Genomic DNA, 20,636 nt, shown 5'->3' on the forward strand with positions numbered 1-20,636 from the left:
TTATGCACATGTACCCTAGAACTTAAAGTATAAAAAAAAAAAAAAGAAACCTATTTCAGTATATTGAAAATAAACATATTTCTGTTTACTAGGAAAATTATTGATTCCAATTTAGATATTTTTAGTTAAATCATAATCCATTTCTTATTTTCTCAATTAAGTGCCTACTCTGTTAAACATTTTCTAAATAAAAGATACAAATCAAAAAAAAAAAGTCAAAGTTAGGATGAGGCTAAATAAAGTGACTCACAATGGGTCATCTTCTGCAGGACAGGGGTCTAAAACAGTAAGAATTCTTCCATGTAGGGATATACTTCCCAAAGACTGTGATATCATGATAAAGGGCAGGCCCATTTGGGGTTTGTGATAAAATCCAGAAGTCTTGGGGACTCCCACTCTTTTTAGTTGGTCATCAGGTAGATTTCTCAGTGATGTTACCGATCACATGTGATGCCTGTGGTCTCCAGATAAGGACAGACTATAGGGCTGCTCTTCAAGTAGGTTCTTTTGCATCTAAACCCTTGATCCAATCTTGCATTCCTCGTATTGAACAAAAAAGCCTTCCCTGTTCACCTTGTATTGACCACATCCCTGTTGCCTTTGGAAGGTGGCTCGCAGCTCTGGGATTGCATCTGGCCCCAGAGGCTCTCAGCAGTGATGTATGTTGAGCTCAATATACTCCTGGCTGGATGTTCCATAGAATAAAGAATGAGATCAATTAAAAACATATGCCTAGAAAAAACCATCAGGAGTCCTCTCTATTTCCAATCTCCAGAAGCCACACCGCGCTGTTTCTCAGAGCTCAGAAAGGCTCTGGCTGGTGACGTAGCAGCGTGAAGGACCGCCGAATTGTTGGCATTCTTTTGTTCTGAGGAGAATAAACCAGTTTCAGCTAAAATAAGAACCAGATTGCCCAAAAATGTTTAAGTCTTGGGATTCACTGCTTAAAAACAACTTCTTAAGTGTTTGAATGAGAACTTTTCCCAAGGATGGCTTTGGTGAGGGAGGAGAGGCTGCCAGATACTGCATCATTAACTAAATACCACAGAAAATGGCTCTGTATTTTATTGCCTTGTGTGTTAAACTATGGAGAACAAGAAATTGGAAAGGACTAAACCCAGCCATGTTTAAAGAATGGAAAACAAAATACCCCAGCTGTTCTGTTCAGGGAAGGATAATTCATAAACAGAGAAACAGGCAACACATTTCTGGATCTGCTTCAGCAACAAGTTGGAAGCCATCATGCTGGCAGGACTCCTTTGGCCACCAAGCCCTGATCCCCACCTTCTCCCCTCGGATGTGCCTGAGGCCATGTCTCAGTCCCATCCTTGAAGAATTCATGCAGCAGGCTTGAGTCTGTTGAATTGCCTTGGTCCTTTTGGTGGCCATTTCTTGTTCACATGGGCTTTGCAGGGTGACACACAACCTGAAACTATTCCAGGGCTGCTGCCATGACTCTTAAGGTTAAGTTTACAAAGAGAAAAGAGAAGAAAGAAAGTGGCAGTGATGAGATCCTGTTTGAATTCAATTAGAGCCTCCATTCAGGCTTGGAAAAATTTATCTGATGACATCTGCTTAACCTCCTGGAACATGGAAAAGGGGTGGGGCTTGTTGCCAAGAGGACTTCCTCCTTCCTCCTCTTCCTGCAGCCCCTTGTTCAGCAGTGCCCTGGCTGCCTTCCTGCTGGGCCTGGATACCCTGCTATCAGGGACCCACCCTGCATGTTTGTGTCTGAGTCTGGAGGCCCCACAGCCTCTGGCTGTTGGCCTACTAGAGCAAGACAGGCTTTCTCAGTCCAGCACAGGCATTGGCTCCGGAAACGACACTAGAGAGGACTCCAGAAGCCAATGGGTAAGAAACCCTAAGGTCTTTGTGGAATTCCCAGTGAAAAACGTGGATCAATATTTATTGTTTTGGAAGAGTTCTTTTTTCAGGGATGTTGGACTCTGTTATTTCCTTTGAGCAAAAGCATGGAATAATATAAATAAATTCCATTCCATTCCATTTTGTTTATAGATTAATTGCTACTATGCAACTCTTTTTGAGTCACAAAACTGGCATTTTTTTCACGTGGTTCAAACTACTATATTATTTTGACAGTGTCCTGGGCACTGTGGACAAGAAGTACATGTAAGAAAATGTCTTTCAGAGAACACAGCATCTAGTAGGGAGATGGGAGTGTAGGTAGACGATGATAGAACATTGTGGTTAGTGCAAATGTAGAGGTATATACCAGTGGCAGAAAGAAAGCAGTGTCAAATCCTGCTTGAGTGGAATAGGAGAGCTTACCAGAATTGGTTCTTAGTGACAGCATGTATACAGTTTCTTTAAGACCACTTAACTCTCTATTAGTACTTAAGAGTAGGAAGTAGGAGAAATATAGCATTCTCTTCTTCTTTTTTTTTTTTTTTTTGAGATGGAGTCTCACTCTGTCACCCAGGCTGGAGTGCAGTGGCACAATCTCGGCTCACTGCAAGCTCTGCCTCCTGGGTTCACGCCATTCTCCTGCCTCAGCCTCCCCAGTAGCTGGGACTACAGGCGCCCGCCACCACGCCCAGCTAATTTCTTTTTGTATTTTTAGTAGAGATGGGGTTTCACTTTGTTAGCCAGGATGATCTCGATCTCCTGACCTCGTGATCCACCCCCGTCGGCCTCCCAAAGTGCTGGGATTACAGGTAGGAGCCACCGCGCCTGACCAGCATTCTCTTTTAAAATTATTATTTTTTATGAGACAGGGTCTCACTGTCACCCAGGCTGAAGTGCAGTGGTGCAATCATAGCTCACTGCAGCCTGTACATCCTGGGCTCAAGCAATCCTCCTGCCTTGGCCTTCTAAATCCTTGGCTGGGATTACAGGCATGAGCCACTGCACCTGGCCTAAATTAAATTTTTTCCTAATAATTTTAAGCTTATAGAAAAGTTGCAAAGATAGAACAAATCATTCTCACGTACCTAGTGTCCAATTTCCCATAATCCTTTACACTGCCATGGTGTATTGATAAAAACTAAGAAATTAGCATTTATACACTACTATTAACTGAATTCTAGACTTTATTCAGTTTCACCAGTTTTTCTATTGATGTCCTTAGCACATTGCATTTAAGTGCAGCAGTTTTAAAATACATTTGCAAATTCTGTAACACTCTTCCCAGAGAGAGTGAGGTCTATGTTCCCTTGCCTTGAAACTAGACAGGCTTTGGTGACTGTTTTGACCAACAGAGAGCAGTGGAAGTGACACTAGGTGACTTCTGCATCTAGGCCATACATGGTGGTTCAGATTCTGCCTTGCTCACTGAAACATTCACCCTTGAAGTCTCCAGTCTTCATATAAGAAGGCCAACTGCCCTGAGACCGCCATGCTGCCAGGAAGCCAAGTAGCCAATGGAGAGAGACAATATGGAGAAGACTGGAGACTCCACAAAGAGGGATGCTAACCTATGCTGCAGCCTCTCTACCTACCAGCTGCTCTGGCATGGCCCTGTTCCGGCTTCACCCACTGTCAGTCTGTAACTGAAGGAAGAGACCGTGAGCCAGAGCCCCCAGCCAAGGCTTTCCTGAATTCCTAACTCACAGACACTGAAAGGGATAATAAAATGATTATTGTTTTAAGTGACTGCATATTGGGGAGTTTTGTTATACAGCAGTAGATAAGAAGAATATGACAGCTCCACCAGGAGCTCTTAAAGGAGATTTGAGGCCCATTCACATGAAATAACCTCCCAGACATTCCAGCATTTCATTTTTCACACATTCCTTGAGCATCTGTTGTGTACCAGGTACTCCACCAGGTGCTGCGGGAAGTAGATGACTAAGATAGTTTCTGACCTTGAAGGTTCATAATCAGAAAGAAAAAGCAGACAAACAAATTGCCACAGTACAATATGTTTAGTCAAAGTGTCATGAGACCAGACAAAAAGGACAAATGTTCCTGGGGGATGTGCTTGAGCTAGGAGTTGAAGGATGAATCAGTTTCCCATTGGGATAGGGGTGAGGGCACATGCTATGTTTGGAGAACCTGGAATAGCTTTTCATGGCTAGAAACACAGGATTTATTTGCATAGTGTGCTTTTTGGGGTAGGAGTGTGTTAGGCATGGACTAGGAAGTAAAAGTGAAAAAGGCTCAACAGGGAGACTGAGGTCAAGTTTCCAGAGTGGAATCTAGGGTCACGAGTGGTATGTCATATCTCTTAGCCTGCATCTGATTGTCCTTCCAGAAACTTCCTAAAAAGATGATGTTTAAATGTTAGTTACTAAAAGGTGCCCTCAGGAATTTGGACTCAAAATATACATCCACTGCATGTAGCTTGACCTCCTGGAAGAATAAACTTTGCAAATGACCAGAGGTTAGGGTTTGAAAACTCTAAGAAAATCTGCCAAAGTATTGGCCAAGGGGTTTATGAGGTTTCTATTTCCATGGTTTGCCTTTTCCATGGAACCAAGTTTATGGAGGGTGGAGGTGGGGTGTGTGGAATGAAAGCATGCATCTTCAAAAGTAAACACAGCTTCAGCGAAAGGAAATTGAATAAACTCTGTAAAGGCAAAACAACTGAGGACTGACATAGAATAAAACGGAGTGAGGGAGAGTGAACTCAGGACTGTAGGAAAGTTAAGTTAGAGGAAGGACTCAGCAGAGAGGGCAGGGAACCTGGTGATTTGGACTTGGCAACTCGGCCTCAGTCAGACTCTTGCTTGGGTCAATGCAGTCCCTTATTTTGTTTAACCTAGTTTGAGATTGTTTCTGTCCCCTGCCCACAAGAGAGTCCTGACTAATTCTCCAGGCTTATATATACTTCTTCATTTGATTCCCTCCAAAATGCTGGGGCTCAAGAAGACCAAATCATCTGCCCAAAACCATACAACTGGTGAATGGCAGAGCCATTTGACCTGGATATTCTGGTTCCAAATTCTGTTCTTTCCAGAACCCAGAGCCACACTGCATGCTTACTGACCCCTTCCTACTCATCTTTCTGACAGTCTTACTCTTCCCTCACCCCCTCTGTCAGGGAGAGATGGCTTATGTCCTGGAAGCTGCCCTGGACTCCCACAGACTCTGGACAATGGGCAGGAATGTTACTGTACAAGGTCATGTCTCCTCTAATTGTATTTCTCCAACTTAGACGCAGGTAGAGAGGAAATAGCTCTCAGGGGCCATCCAAGGCAAGGCAAAGAAGGTATTATTGCTATAATGTCAAAGACCAGGTAACTGAGGCACAGAGAAGTCGTCCTTGGGCCAAGCTTTCAGAGCCAAGAAGTGGACAAGGTAGAATTTAAGACCCAGTCTCTCTGACTTCAAAATCTGTGATCTCCATGTTCAGAACTTTTGATGCATTATTATCATGACTGATGATAAAAACAATACAATTAGCTAATACTTGCATGGTACTTACTATGTGCCAGGCACTGTCCTTATGCTTACAGTAATTAACTAATTTAATCTTCATGACAATCCTACGCTGTATTTTGCAGGCAGAAAATGCAAATGCAAAAGTAATTAGAAATGAGTCTTCTGGGTAGGTGATCTTTTACCTTTGCTTTTCCCCCTTACTCTCTAGCTTGGCACCTTTTTTGATCCTATTTGTAGTTGGTGGTCTAGGTAAAAATTTGGGCCTTGGTGAATCTAGATTACCCCAGATAAATATCTGTAATTTGCTTTCTCGCACCCTTCTGGGTTCAGTGGCTTCCATTCACACCCTCCTCATTTCTTAAAGTTCCTGGCCAAGGGACCTTTTCCATTTGGGTCTCATTTCCTTACCTGTCTTCCCACCTCCTCCTGGCCAAGACCAATCTATCTCTTTGGCAACTGGACACCTGCTGCCAAGAGCAATAATCCCCATGTGTACAGGGTGTTACCAAAGGGAACAGGGTGGGGAGAGAGAAGGGAAGGGCTTCCTGCCAGCAGCCCAGTGGGCAAGGGGAGAGGAGTTGGAAGGTTTCTTGGGCCTGGAGGATCTGTCCTGGGGGGCAGGAGGGGCCAGGAGCAGCTAGGGAATAACAGAGGGTGGGAGAAGCAAGGAAGCAGCAGGAAACAGAAGGGCAGTTTCCAACCGGAAAGGGAGGGAGGGAGTGATCAGAGGGGAGTGGTGCTAGTGGAGAAGGAAGGGGTGGGGGATGTTAGTTACATTTGTACAAAATTTCATTGCTTACACAGCCATTTTGACCTCCATTGTTACACCAGGGAGGATTCATGAGGCTGCCCACTTTGCTGAAAAGTAAGTTGAGGCTGAAATCATAAGTGGGTCATTGAAAGCTTGCTGGGCACCAACTACACATCAGGTAAGGTCCCAGCTGCGTTTCTAACGCTTCACTGCTTTTCTAATCTTTTCTAGCTGCTTTTCTAATCTTCAAAAGCCAGCTGCAGGAGGAAGGTAGAAGTAGCTTCTCCTCTGTAGCTGAGGAAACAGGCTCTGGTTAATTCCCACATTTTAGAAATACACACTGGGCAAGCACTATTTTCCAGGGGCCATATAAAGGCTGGAGGGGCATTCAGTGCCAGCGGTTCCCCCGGGCCAGGGTTGTCCCCAGGGCTTTGCACACATGTTTTGCTTACATTTTCATAGCCATGAGATAAACATGCTATTATTATCAACCACTTTTTACAGATGAAGAAACTGAGTCACAGAGAGGCAAAGTGGAAAGGGAGTAAGTTGTGAGCAGATTTGAACCAAGGCAGTTTGGTTCTAGAATATAAGGGTTTATCTATTATGATTTACAGCAGTGAGCAAAAGAAATCTAGCTTTGTTCTTAAATTTGAGTGATCAACTCCAAGTATCATGTAATTTCCACCAAGCCATATTGCCTTTCAGGCTTAGTAGGAGGGGTCATGTACATGTCTCACACATGGCAGAAAGGGGGTGATCGTACAACACATAATATGCTGAGCTGAACAGATGGCCCCTTTCCTAAGTGCCAGGACATAGCCAGGCAATAGTACCCCATATCAGGATCCTAACAAATAAACATGTCAAGGAAGACATTATTGCCTCTTGTTCCTTGCAAATTAACTAAGTCTTAAGCACTTGAGTCACCTAATGGCTCTGGGATAATCTCTATACATGGGGAAGTAGGATTTTGAAGTGGTCTGAATGCCAGGCTCAGATGACAAAAGTGGCTTCACATTTTGGTTTTGACACTTGCTGCCTTGGAACCTCCAGCTTATCGCCTGACCTTAGTCAGCTTTAATTTGCTACTATAAAAAGGAAGAAATGTAGAACTGACTGTTTTAGGGTTGTTGTCAGGATTAATGAGATCGTCCTGGTGAAGGCTTGCACCCTGTAGTCAGGTGAATGGTTAAATGTGAAGCAACGTTAACATCAGGGTAAAGAACTTAAGTGCTGAACCATACTCTCTTTAAGCCCAGACTTTGATACTTACTCTTTGAGCAACTTCAGCAAGTTAGCCAAGGTCCCTGGACCTTGGTTCCCTTATTTGTAAAATGGAAATAGCAGCACCTACCACATAGGACTGCTGGGAAGATTGGGTGAACTGATGCAGGGGAGACTCTCAGTAGCCATCGAGATTACAAAGGAGGTGACCACTAGGAAGGAGGGTGGCTTCTCTCAACTCTGACTCTCTTGCCCTTTGCAATTTTCCATTCAGGCTGGAACCTTAATAAGTCCCCATCACTCAGCAAATATGGCTACTCATGGAATTTGGAAGAGTTCAGTAGTGTAGAGTTTTAAGAGGCTGTTGTGATGGTTACTACTGAGTGTCAACTTGATTGGATTAAAGGATGCAAAGTATTGATCCTGGGTGTGTCTCTGAGGGTGTTGCCAAAGATTAACATTTGAGTCAATGGGCTGGGAAAGGCAGATGCACCCTTAATATGGTGGGCCCCATCTAATCCGCTTCCAGGGAATATAAAGCAGGCAGAAAAATGTGAAAAAGCGAGACTGGCCTAGCCTCCCAGCCTACATCTTTCTCCCATGCTGGATGCTTCCTGCCCTTAAACATAGGACTCCAAGTTCTTCAGTTTTGAGACTTGGACTGACTCTCCTTGCTCCTCAAGCTTGCAGACAGCCTATTGTGGGAACTTGTGATTGTGTAAGTTAATACTCAATAAATGAATAGGATATATATATATATATGTGTGTGTGTGTATGTATATATATATATGTGTGTGTGTGTGTGTGTGTGCACATGTGTGTATCCTATTAGTTCTACCCTCCTAGGGAACCCTTACTAAAACAGATTTTGGTACCAGGAGTGGTTTTAGAGAAACAGAATATTAAGGATGGAGTTCTCTGATTGGTTTTGGGGTTTCTGGAGTTGGCTTCTTAATATGATTAGACCCCAAAATGCTAAGGACTTGACTTCTAATAATATGGAGAACACTGATAGTCCTTGGCATGAACTGTTTAGAGAGTTATGCAAAATAAATGCATTTGATGCTCATGAGAGGCAAGAAGTTTACTGACTATACATAATACTTTTGACCATATGTGGAGAACCAAGGAACATAATGAAGCTTGTCGGTTACTCCTAGGTTCAGTGGACAAAGTGATAAAAGAAAATGATGAACTCAGGGATTCTTTCTACCAGCTTCAGAAGCAGATACTGAGCCTCAAATATGCTAAGATTGCCCTAAGTGAGAGTCTATTGCCTATAGAGAAAGAGTTGAGATTGTGGAAAAACAGACATAAGCTCTTACCATGCAAGTGACTGACCTGCAACAAAAGGTGCATGCAGAGCCTTGCCAGGTGTCTACTGTTAAAGTGAGGACACTGAATGGAAAAGAATGGGACCCTGCAACTTGGAATGGGGACATGTGGGAGGACCCTGATGAAGCTGAAGACACTAAGTTTGTAAATGCTGATGAATCTTTTTTGCCAGAAGGAACAACTTCCCCATTCCCAGTAGTGGCAATATCCCCTCCCCAACCCATGCTGCCATCAGCCTTTCCACCTTTGTCTGAGGAGATAAACTCTGTGCTGTCTGAGGCAACAGTGCTGGCCTCCCCTGAGGGAGTTGCCAGACAAAATAATGTGCCAACACCCCTGTTTGCTTCTAGACTTATAACTAGACTAAAGTTCCAGCAGGCCCGTAGAGGTGAGGTTGAGAGTATGACCCATGAGGAGGTGCACTACACTCCAAAAGAACTTCTTGAGTTTTCTAATTTATATACACAGAAATCTGGAGAACAGGCATGGGAATGGATACTAAAGGTGTGGGATAATAGTAGAAGGAACATAGAGTTGGATCAGGCTGAATTTATTGATTTAGACCCAGTAAGTAGGGACTCTGCATTTAATGTTGCAGCTCAGCAAGACAAAAAAGCTTCTAATAGTTTATTTACTTGGTTAGCTGAAATATGAACTAGGTGGATTAGAAGACAGCCCACTGTGAGTGAGCTGGGAATGCCTGATCTCCCTTGGTTTAATGTAAAGGAAGGGATCAAAAGGCTTAGGGAGATTAGAATGATGGAGTGGATTAGTCACTTTAGACCTATTCATCCCAGCTGGGAGGGTCCAGAAGATATGCCCTTGATCGATGCCTTGTGAAATAGATTTGTGAGGACAGCACTTGCATCTTTGAAGAGCCCTGTAATTGTTCTTCTCTGTATGTCAGATCTAACCGTGGGAACCATAGTCACTCAAACTACAAAATTTAAATACAATAGGAATAATTCGGTCCCAAGGTGGCAGGGGCCAAGTGGTGGCACTCAACCATCAAAGGCAAGGTAGGCATAGCTACCATAATGGACAGCAGAGGCAAAGTGGCAATCAGAATAGTCTACCTCGTGTAGAGTTCTGGCATTGGCTAATCATTCATGGTGTTCCTAGAAGTGAAATTGATAGGAAGCCTACTGAATTCCTACTTAATTTATACAAGCAGAAGACTTCTAGGTTGAATGGACAAAAGACTAATTTGGATTATAAAAACAGAGAATCATGGCCCCTCAATCAATTTCCAGACTTGAGCCAGTTTACAGACCCAGAACCCCCTTGAATGAAGGGGAGGCTGGGGTCCCTTGAGGAAGGACCTCACTACATTACTGACAATTTATGCAGTGAATCTTTCTCCCATCTTTTCTCAAGGAGACCTCCAGCCTATCACCAGGGTAACCGTGCATTGAGAAAAGAGAAATGGTCAGCGATTTCAGGGATTACTGGACACTGACTCTGAGCTGATGTTTATTGCAGGGGACCCAAACATCGTTGTCATCCTCCAGTTAAAATAGGGGCTTATGGAGGTCAGGTAATTAACTGAGTTTTAGCTCAGGTCCTATTTACAGTAGGTTCAGTGGGTCCCTGGACTCATCTTGTGGTCATTTCTCCAGTGCCAGAATGCCTAATTGCAATAGACATACTTAGCAGCTGGCATAACCCCCAAATTGGCTCCCTGACTGGTAGTGTGAGGGCTACTATGGTGGGAGAGGCCAAATGGAAGCTATTAGAATGGCCTCTACCTAGAAAAATAGTAAATCAAAAACAATATTGTATCCCTGGAGGGATTGCAGAGGCTAGCACCACCATCAAGGACTTGAAAGACTCAGGGGTGGCGATTCCCACCACATTCCCCGTTCAACTCTCCCACTTGGCCTGTGCGAAAGACAGATGGATCTCGGAGAATAACAGTGGATTATTGTAAGCTCAACCAAGTGGCGACTTCAGCTGCAGCTGCTGTACCAGATGTGGTTTCATTGCTTGAGCAAATTAACTCATCTCCTGGTACCTGGTATGCAGCCATTGACTTGACAGATGCCTTTTTCTTCATTCCTGTCCATAAGGCCCACTAGAGGCAATTTGCCTTCAGCTGGCAAGGCCAGCAATGTACCTTTACTGTCCTACATTAGGGGTATATCAACTCTATGACTTTGTGTCATAATCTCATTCAGAGAGAATTTGATCATATTTTGCTTCCACAAGGTATCATTTGGTCCATTACATTGATGACATTATGCTTATTGGAACCAGTGGCAAGAAGTAGCAAATACACTGTACTTATTGGTGAGATATTTGTGTGCCAGAGAATGGGAAATAAATCTGACTAAAATTCAGGCATCTTCTACCTCAGTAAAATTTTTAGGGGTACAATGGTGTGGGGCCTGTTGAGATATTCCTTCTAAGTGCATTTGGCCCCTCCCACAACCAAGAAAAAGGCATAATGCCTAGTGGGTCTCTTTGGGATTTGGAGACAACACATTTCTCATTTATCGAGTGACCTGAAAGGCTGCTAATTTTGAGCGGGGTCCAGAACAGAAGAAGTCTCTGCAACAGGTCCAGGCTGCTGTGCAAGCTGTTCTGCCATTTGGGCCACATGAACCAGCAGATCCAATGGTGCCTGATGTGTCAGTGGAAGATAGAGATGCTGTCTGGAGCCTTTGGCAGGCCCCTATAGGTGAATCACAGCAGAAGCCTATAGGATTTTGGAACAAGGCCCTGCCATCTTCTGCAGAAGAGACAACTCTTGGCCTGTTACTGGGCTTTGGTGGAAATTGAACATTTGACAATGAGTCATCAAGTCACCATGTGACTTGAACTGCCTGTCATGAACTGGGTGCTTTCTGACCCATCTAGCCATAAAGTGGGTCATGCACAGCAGCATTCTATCATCCAATGGAAGTGGTATATATGTGATTGGGCTTGAAAAGGTCCTGAAGGCACAAGCAAGTTACATGAGGAAGTGGCTCAAATGCCTATGTCTCCACTTCTGCCACCCTGCCTTCTCTCCCTGAGCCTGCACGGATGGCCTCATAGGGAGTTCCCTATAATCAGTTGACAGAGGAAGAGAAGACTAGAGCCTGGTTCACAGATGGTTCTACACAATATGCAGTCACCACCAGAAGGTGGACAGCTGTAGCACTACAGCCCCTTTCCAAGACATTCCTGAAGGACAGCGGTGAAGGGAAATCTTCCCAGTGAGCAGAACTTTGAGCAGTGCACCTGGTTGTACACTTTGCATGGAAGGAGAAATGGCCAGATGTGCAATTATATACTACTGATTCATGGAATGTAGCCAATGGTTTGCCTGGATGGCTAGGGACTTGGAGAAGCATGATTGGAAAATTGGTGACAAAGAAACTTGGGGAAGACATATGTAGGTGAACTTTTCTGACTGGTCAAAAGCTGTGAAGATATTTGTATCCCATGTGAGTGCTCACCAATGCATGACCTCAGCAGAGGATTTTAATGATGAAGTGAATAGGATGACCCATTCTATGGACACCACTCAGCCTCTTTCCCCAGCCACCCCATCATTGCCCAATGGGCCCATGAACAAAATGGCCATGGTGGCAGGGATGGAGGTTACACATGGGTTCAGCAACATGGACTTCTGCTCACCAAAGCTGAGCTAGCTATGGCCACTGCTGAGTGCCCAATTGCCAGCAGCAGAGACCAACACCGAGCCCTCGATATGGTGCCATTCCTCGGGGTGATCAGCCAGCTACCTGGTAGCAAGTTGATTATATTAGACCTCTTCCATCATGAAAAGGGCAGAGGTTTGTCCTCTCTGGAATAGACACTCACTTCGGATATGGGTTTGCCTATCCTGCATGCAATGCTTCTGCCAAGACTACCATCCATGGACTCATGGAATGCCTTATCCACTGTCATGGTATTCTATATAACATTGCTTCTGACAAAGGCACTCACTTTACGGCTGAAGAATTGCAGCAGTGGGCTCATGCTCATGGAATTCACTGATCTTACCATATTCCCCATCATCCTGAATCTGCTGGATTGATAGAATGCTGGAATGGCCTTTTGAAGTTGTGATTACAATGCCAACTAAATGACAATACTTTGCAGGGCTGAGGCAAAGTTCTCCAGAAGGGCATGTATGCGCTGAATCAGCATCCAATATATGGTACTGTTTCTCCCATAGCCAGGATTCATGGGTCCAAGAATCAGGGAGTGGAAGTGGAAGTGGCACCACTCACCGTCACCCCTAGTGATCCACTAGTAAAATTTTTGCTTGCTGCTCCTGCGACATTATGTTCTGCTGGCCTAGAGGTCTTAGTTCCAGAGAGATGAATGCTGCAATAAGGAGATACAACGATGATTGTGTTAAACTGGAAGTTAAGATTGCCACCTGGACATTTCAGGCTCATCCTATCTTTAACAGGCTAAGAAGGGAGTTACAATGTTGACTGTGGTGACTGACCTGGACTATCAAGATGAAATCAGTCTACTGTTCCACAATGGAGGTAAGGAAGAGTATGCATGGAATACAGGAGATCCATTAGGGCATCTTTTAGCATTACCATGCCTTGTGATTGAGGTCAACGGGAAGCTACAATAGCCCAATCCAGGCAGGACTAAAATGGCCCAGACTCTTCAGGAATGAAGGTTTGGGTCACTCCACCAGGAAAGAAGCCACAACCTGCTGAGGTGATTACTGAAGGCAAAGGGAATACAGAATGGGTAGTAGAAAAAGGTAGTCATCAATACCAGCTACGACCATGTGACCAGCTGCAGAAATGAGGACTGTGATTGTCATGAGTATTTTCTCTTTCTTTTGTTAAAAACATGTTTGTGCATGTATATACTTGTACTAAGAAAAATCTTTATTTTATTTCCTTTCTCCTTTATCATGTGACATAAGATTTATTGACTTCACATCAGCATTTAAGTATCGTTAACTTTATGTAATAGTATTTGGGTTGGAGATTGGTGTGTTTCTGGCTGTAGGAAGGATAGTTGTATTATGTTAGGCATGATTATGACCTTATTATTTTCTTTATTTGAAGACTATATATGATCTCAAGAGATGTGCATGGGTTCACATTGACAAGGGGTGGACTTGTGATGGTTAATACTGAGTGTCAACTTCATTGGATTGAAGGATACAAAGTATTGATCCTGGGTGTATCTGTGAGGGTTTTGCCAAAGGAGATTAACATTTGAGTCAGCTGGCTTGGAAAGGCAGACCCACCCTTAATCAGGTGGGCCCCGTCTAATCAGCTGCCAGGGAATATTAAGCAGGCAGAAAAATGTGAAAAGGCGAGACTGGTCTAACCACCCAACCTGCATGTTTCTCCTGTGCTGGATGCTTCCTGCCCTTAAACACAGGACTCCAAGTTCTTCAGTTTTGAGACTCAGACTAGCTCTCTTTGCTCCTCAAGCTTACAGACGACCTGCTGCGGGACCTTGTGATTGTGTAAGATAATACTTAATAAACTGCCATATATATCCTGTTAATTCTGTCCCTCTAGGGAACCCTGACTGATACGGAGGCCTTTATTATTGTATATGCTACAAGTTATGGGGTATACAGAAAAGCTCAAGACAAGATCCCTTCGTATGAGCTTTGCATTCAGACAGTCCTAGGTTTCAAAGTCTGGGCAGGCTACTTTTCCTTCCTGATTTGCCATTTCCTTGTCTGTAAAATGGGGAGAATAATTATTTATTTATTTATTTATTTTGAGATGGAGTCTCGCTCTGTCACCCAGGCTGGAGTGCTGTGGCACGATCTTGGCTCACTGCAAGCTCCGCCTCCCAGGTTCACGCCATTCTCCTGCCTCAGCCTCCCAAGTAGCTGTGACTACAGGTGCCCGCCACCACGCCTGGCTAATTTTCTGTATTTTTAGTAGAGACGGGGTTTCACCATGTTAGCCAGGATGGCCTCAATCTCATGACCTCGTGGTCCACCCGCCTTGGTCTCCCAAAGTGCTGGGATTGCAGGTGTGAGCCGCGTCGCCCGGCCGAATAATTTTTACCTTGCATGCACTACTGGATGATCAAATGAAAGGGCTGACACTTTGTCTGGCATAGAGCAAGTGTTAGGTAACTGATTATTATTCTTGACTGTAAAGCTCTAACATTTTTCTTTTTTAAAAACAAGTCGTAGTTGAAGGAAAATATCTCACTTTCTTTTGATAAGAAATATAGTATCATCTTTACATCTCTAGTGACTGCCACATAATAGGTGCTAAATAATTTATGTTTTGGTTGGAAGGAAGGGTTTAACTGGAGTTAAAATAGTCCCTACCACAATCTTCTATTCCCTGCTTTATACTTTCTATACTCTCCTCTCCTCCCCACTCCTACTCCTCCTTCAAATCCATTTATACTCTCTGTTGGACACTTGTTTTGTGTGAAGTGGTCTAGTTAAATAGTTCCTGTACAGGGAGTACATTTAGGATTAAAATGTAACAGGGAGTAAGTTTAGGATTAAAATGTAACTTAATTACAAATGTATAAATATGGCAACTGATATTTACAGAAAATAGAAAGAGTCTGTTACTATAGAAAAACTAATTATAGGCTTTCTCTGCACAACCTTCTGAACTGGTTTTAACAAAGTCAACTTCTGAAGGGTTTTCATTTAAATGATTCATTTCAGACATCATCTGTGCACTCAGTTCCTCCCAGGACCCTGCATTCCAGGCAAAAGCTTGAGGGGCAGGAATGATGGTGCATGTCTTCTTCTGCTTCAGAAGCCAAATGGATTTTTTTTCCTCCTTTCTTCTTTTCTGCACTGAAACCTTAAACTTACTTTGGCTTCTTGAAATGAAAATGATGCTTGATGGTATGATGACAGAAATCCATTTCCTAGTTTTATTTCTTAATATGAATATGTAATAAGGAATCAATGAATTTCTGGTTATGGTAGTAGCTAAAAAGACATTTAATCTTGACTTGATCTGGGTCCTCTTTAGCGTTCATCATCCTTTACCTGAACTGTTTTCTGGTTTGCTGCAGCATGCATTCCTGGTTGGTGCCCCGAGCTGATCCATGCTTGTGAGCCTTGTCTGAATTATTCAGCATCCTTGGCAGGGTCTTTCACAGAGCAACAGTTATTAATTTTGATGAAGTCCAAATTATCAATTTTTTATTTTATGGATCATGCTTTTGGTGTCATAGCTAAGAGCTCTCCACAAAGCCCCAAGCCTTAAAAATTTTCTATGTTTTATTTCAAAAGTTCTATAATTTTATGTTTTAAATCTATGATCAATTTTGAGTTAATTTTTATAAGGTGTTAAGTTTCAGGTTACATAATTATTTTTTGTCCATGGATATCGAATTGCTCCAGCACCATTTGTTAAAGAGACTATCCTTCCTTTATTGAACTGCACCTTTGTTAAAAACTAGTTGGCTGTATGTGGGTTTAGGATAGCTATGTCTGCTTGGTGGCTTAACGTTTTTAACATTATGTAATGTCACTCTATGTCCCTGATAATTTCCTTTGCTCCAAAATCTACTTTATCTGATACTATCTTAGCCATTCCCTCTTTCTTTTGATTAATATTTTTATAATATATCCTTTCCCCTCCTTTTATGTTCAGCCTACCTATGTCATTATATTTGAAGTTAGTTTTCTATTAGGCAGCATACAATTGGGTCATGTTTTGTTAATCCATTTTGCAAGCCTCTGTTTTTAAAAATTTGTATATTTAGACTATTTACCCTTTATGTAATTATTATGTTAAAGCATAAGTCTTTTATTTTTTGTTATTTTCTTTGTTCTCTTTTTTTTTGAGATGGAGTCTCGCTCTGTCACCCATGCAGTGGCACGATCTTGGCTCACTGCAATCTCCACCTCCCAGGTTCACGCCACTTTCCTGCCTCAGGCTCCTGAGTAGCTGGGACTACAGACGCCCGCCACCACACTGGGCTAATTTTTTTTAATTTTTAGTAGAGACGGGGTTTACCGTGTTAGCCAGGATGGTCTTGATCTCCTGACCTCTTGATTCACCCCCCTTAGCCTCCCAAAGTGCTGGGATTACAGGCGTGAGCCACCGTGCCCGGCCTGTTCTCTTTGTTTTCTGTCACTATGTTTTCATTTCCCTGTGGGTTACTTTAACATATTTATAATATTTTTGAGTGTGTATATTTGTACAGATTTTTAGTGGCTGCTTTAGGTACTATATTACATATATATGTAATGTGATATATATAACATATATATGTGATTATATATATCACACCATATGTGATCATATGTCACATATAACATATGATCACATATATAACATATTATGTAATATGTTATATATATAATCACAATTTATTTGTGCACATTTTATCAGTTTGAGGAAAGTGGAGAAATTTTATCTCCCTTTATATGCCTTAGCCCTCCCACTATTTATAATATACTTGTCTTAAATATTTCCTTCACATGAAAACCACATCAGACATAATTTTTGCTTCAACTGACAGACACAATTTAGAAAACTCAAGAGAAAATATATTATATCTACCCATCTTTTTCCTCTTTCTGTATTCTTTATTTCTTGCCGATATTCTTAGATTCATTCTTTTGTAAATCTCTTTCTGTTTAAAGAGCTTCCCTTAGCCATTCTTTTAGTGTAGTTCTGTTGACAATAAATTCTCTTACTTTTTCTTCATTTGAGAATGTCTTGATTCCTGAAGGATATTTTCTTAGTATATAGAATGTTGAATTCACGGTTTTTTTTTTTTTTTAAGCACTTAAAAAATGTTGTGCCACTTCTTTATGACCTGGAAATACACTGTCATTATATACAGTTTTTCTTTATAGGTAATGCATTGTTTCTCTCTGTCTGCTTATAAGATTTTTTTCTTACTCTTTTGTTTTTTAGAGGCTTGACTATAATATGTCTTTGTGTGGATTTATTTGGATTTTCCCAATTTAAAGTTTTCTAAGATTCTTGAATCTGTAGGTGTATGTGTGTGTGTGTGTGTGTGTGTGTGTGTGTATCTACAAATATATATATAATCCACACAAACATACATACATATATATATATATATTTTTTTTGCCACTTTTGGAAAATTTTTCAGCCATTGTTTCTCAAATGCTATTTCAGCCTGACCCTCTTTCTCCTCTCCTTATGGAACTCAAATGACATGAATTTTAAACCTCTTGTCACATTCCCACATATTTCTAAGCTTTGTTAATTTTTTTCAGTCTATTGCTATCTCTGTCATCCACGTTGGATAATTTTGATTGTTCTGTTTTCAAGTTCTCACTGATCCTTTCTTTTGTTCTCTCCATTCTCTTGTTTGGCTCATCCATTGAGGTTTTACTAATAATTGTATTTATTTAGTTAATTTTATTAATAAGTTTAGTTATTGCATTATTAGTTCTAATTTTTTTTTTGGTTTTTTCCTTATATCTTTCATTTTCTTTCTGGGACTTTCTGTTTCTTTGCTGAGACTTTGTATTTTAAAAATTTGCTCATAATTGCTCTTTGAAGCTTTTTTTTTTTATAATGGCTCTTTTAAAATTCTTGTCAGATAGTTCTAGCTTCTGTGTCATCTCATATTGGCATATGTTGATTGTATTTTCTCGTTCAAGTTAAGATCTCCCTAATTCTTGGTGCAATGAGTGATTTTTATTAAAACCTGGACATTTTGGATATTATGTTATGACTGGAGATCTTATTTAACTCTTGTATTTTAACTATTCTGGCAAGCATAGAGAGATGGTGCTTTATTACTGCCAGATCTGAGTGAATGTGTGGGTTCTCTACTTAGTCTATGTTGACACCTGGAGGGGGACAGGCTCCTTGTTCGTACTGAGTGAGGATGAAAGTTCAGGTTCTCCACTGGGCCTCTGCTGATACCACGCATCTGAGAAGGGAAGGGGGCTTCCTTACTGCTTCTCACATTGTCACTACCGACACCATCTGGAGAGTGAAGGTGGCTCATTACTCCTGAGCAGTGATTAAAGCCATGACTCTCCACTAGGTCTCCTCTGATGTCAACTCCATGAGGATGGGATGGGATCTTCTTTTACCTCCTGATGAAAGTAGAGGACCAGTCTCCCTATGTGGCCTCCATTGACACAACAGGAGGAAAGATAATTTGTTACTAGCTGATAGAAAGAAAGTCCTGGCTCCCTACTTGGCCTTCTGTAACACCAGTCCAGTGGGGATGTTGACACCTGTTACAGCCTGCAGTGGAAGTGGAAGTCCTCTATTGATATGATTGTTCGTGTGCCTAATCCCCCACTTTCTTTAAGGCAGAACACTACAGACAGCTTCTAGCATGGTTTCTCAGAGTCAATATACACGGACTCCACAATGACCTGTCTTCTTGTGCTGGAAATGCCTTTCCTTCTTCTTCTCATCCTATGACAAAGTGGCCTTGGATCTAACTATTACTGAGGACTTCTTCTGTGCCCAGATCATGCCAGGACTCTAGTCTTAGTCTCCTCTTTGCATATCTGGGACCTGCTTTTGATACCTATTGCCTACAAGGAGCTCTTGGATAATGAAGCAAGTGCCAGAAGACTCCAGTTGAACCCTGAATTTATCACTTGCTTGCTACTTGAACATGCTGAGACTAAATTTGCTCATTCCCCTATGGATATCGCAATACCTTCTATACTTCTCAGAGTTTTTGTAGGGATCTAATAACGTAATGAAATATAAATGTTAAAACGCTAGAGTAAGGTTAGATCTGGTTGTTATTGTGCAATCCAAGAGGAATCTCTTTTCCAACAAGAAAATTTTGTAGGCACTGCTCATTGTCACCCAATATCTATTCTTTCTGTGTCTCTAAATAACATACCTCTCATATTTGAGTCAGTTTACCCAGAGTAACATTAAAACTTCCAATCCCTCTTCTAACTAAGCACGACCAATGGGACTTAAGCAGAAGAGATGTGTGCAGTATCTCACAGGTATTCCTCAAAATGAAAGAATATTACCTTCTCCTTCCTTTTTATTTTTTTGTTTTGAATGGAATTTGGACAAAATGACTGGTGCTACAGCAGTCATCTAGAATAAGGAAGATGAGAGCCATGCTATAAGAATCTCAAAGTGAGTGGAAAAAGCCTAGGTTCCTGATAGATTCATGAAATTATAATACTAGACTTGTATGGTTGACCGGGACTGTTTACATGGGAAATAAACCCTGTGTGTTCAAACTGCTAGGCTGGGTTTTCTCTTGTAATTAAACCCAATCTAAATAATACAAATACACACTCCAATAAAAAGTATGGGTTTCAAATCAATTGTCTGTGATAGAAATGAACATTATTGGCATCTTCACAGACCTGGCAAGATTCGTATCCTTATGAAAATTCTTATTCTCATGGGAGCTTTACCTGGTAGAGCTCACAACCTCTTTTTTCCTAAAAAAAAAAAAAAAAAATTACTTTTATGGATTCTGGGATACAAATGCAGTTGTGTTACATGAATATATTGCCTAGTGGTGAAGTCTAGGCTTTTAGTGTAACCCAAATAGTGTACATTGTACCTAGTAGGTAGTATTTCATCCCTCATCCCCCTTCCACTTTCCCTTCTTTTGCAGTCTTCAGTGTGTATTGTTTCACTCTGTATGTCTGTGTTTACTCATTATTTAGCTTCCATTTGTAAATGAGAGCATGCAGTTTTTGACTTTCTGTTTCTGAGTCATGTCACTAAGGATAATGGCCTCCAGTTTCATCCATGTTGCTGCAAAAGACATGATTTCATTTATTTGATTGATTGATTGATTGATTGAGACAGTCTCGATCTATTGCCAGGCTGAAGTGCAATGGTGCAATCTCAGTTCACTGCAACCTCTGCCTCCCGAGTTCAAGTGATTCTCCTGCCTCAGTCTCCCGAGTAGCTGGGACTACAGGTGCCCACCACCACAGTAGCTAATTTTTGTATTTTCAGTAGAGACGGGGTTTCACCACGTTGGCCAGGATGGTCTCGATCTCTTGACCTTGTGATCCACCCGGATCACCAGGCATGAGCCACTGCGCCCGGCCAATTTCATT

The 20,636-nt window shown here is 41.9% G+C and overlaps 1 protein-coding gene across 1 annotated transcript in view; it reads right to left on the reverse strand.

Annotated features, from left to right (window-relative positions):
- Nucleotides 1-20,636, reverse strand: part of LOC105508189 — a 100,817-nt gene that overhangs the window by 67,837 nt on the left and 12,344 nt on the right. The gene's annotated exons all lie outside the window — the stretch shown is intronic.

Source organism: Colobus angolensis, unplaced genomic scaffold (genome assembly GCF_000951035.1).
Source record: "Colobus angolensis palliatus isolate OR3802 unplaced genomic scaffold, Cang.pa_1.0 Scaffold10, whole genome shotgun sequence".
In the NCBI taxonomy this organism is placed as follows: domain Eukaryota; kingdom Metazoa; phylum Chordata; class Mammalia; order Primates; family Cercopithecidae; genus Colobus; species Colobus angolensis.